This window comes from Cyanistes caeruleus, unplaced genomic scaffold (assembly GCF_971803275.1).
Source record: "Cyanistes caeruleus unplaced genomic scaffold, bCyaCae1.hap1.1 HAP1_SCAFFOLD_144, whole genome shotgun sequence".
Lineage (NCBI taxonomy): Eukaryota > Metazoa > Chordata > Aves > Passeriformes > Paridae > Cyanistes > Cyanistes caeruleus.
Genome location: NW_028255938.1, coordinates 197,501 through 198,505, shown reverse-complemented (window position 1 = coordinate 198,505; position 1,005 = coordinate 197,501). Strand labels below are relative to the sequence as shown.

General features: G+C 71.9%; 1 non-coding gene across 1 annotated transcript; it reads left to right on the top strand.

Annotated features, from left to right (window-relative positions):
• Positions 1 to 315: 315 nt before the first annotated feature.
• Positions 316 to 468, top strand: LOC147645914 (5.8S ribosomal RNA). The gene has a single exon (XR_015282057.1). It is a non-coding gene; the product is annotated as a 5.8S ribosomal RNA (ribosomal RNA).
• Positions 469 to 1,005: the final 537 nt, after the last annotated feature.

Genomic DNA, 1,005 nt, shown 5'->3' with positions numbered 1-1,005 from the left:
CGCCTCCGAAAGACGGCACGCGGGGCGGCGTCTCTCTTTTCCCCTCCCCTCGCCCGGGGGGAGGGGGGTGGTGGGGGAGAGGCGGTCGGGGGCGCGGGCCCCCCCGCCCTTTCTGGCCGGCCTTTTCGGAGCGTTCCGTGGGCGGCCTCGTGCCTTCCTTTTCTTTTTCCCCTCCGTTGGTCGTCTCGTTTGTGCTCGTACGGTCGGTCGCGAGGTCGCGCGCCCGCGCGTCCTCGCCGCAAAACCGAGGGGGGCCGCTTCACGCGAGCGGTCCCGGCCCCTCCGCGCGTGCGGGGTCGGTGCCGAAAGCCAGACAACTCTTAGCGGTGGATCACTCGGCTCGTGCGTCGATGAAGAACGCAGCTAGCTGCGAGAATTAATGTGAATTGCAGGACACATTGATCATCGACACTTCGAACGCACTTGCGGCCCCGGGTTCCTCCCGGGGCTACGCCTGTCTGAGCGTCGCTTGACGATCAATCGCCGTCCCGGCGGGTGGGCCACCCGAGCCCTCCCCGGGCGGCGCGGCTGGGGTCGCCTCGCAGGCCCGTTCCCCTCCCCCGCGGTCCGCCGGCGGCGGCGGCCGCGGGAGGAGAAAAAGGGCCTTCGTCCCCCTAAATGCAGACTCGGGGAGCCGCTCCCGTAGCTCCCCGCTTCCCGGAGCGAGCCGCTGGGCCGGAGCTCGTCCTCGCGGGGGGGAAAAACCGGAAAGAAGGGCCGAGAGCAAAAGCGGCGGCGTCGCCAAACGCCGCCGCCGAGGGCCGAGAGAAAGAGGGCGAGAAGGGGAAGGCGAGGCGCGGGCCTCGCCCCCCGGGCTCACCTTTTCCCCGCGCGGGCGGCTGTCTGCGGGTGGGTACCGGCGCAGGTACCGTGCCGTGCTGCCGCGCGCGCGAGGTGTGGCGAGCGCCGGGGGACGGGGGACGGCCCCCTCCTCCTTTCTTCCGCCCCCCCCTCTCTCGTTCCGCGCTCGGCCCGACGGTTTTCCCCGCGGGGCCGTCTCTGCCG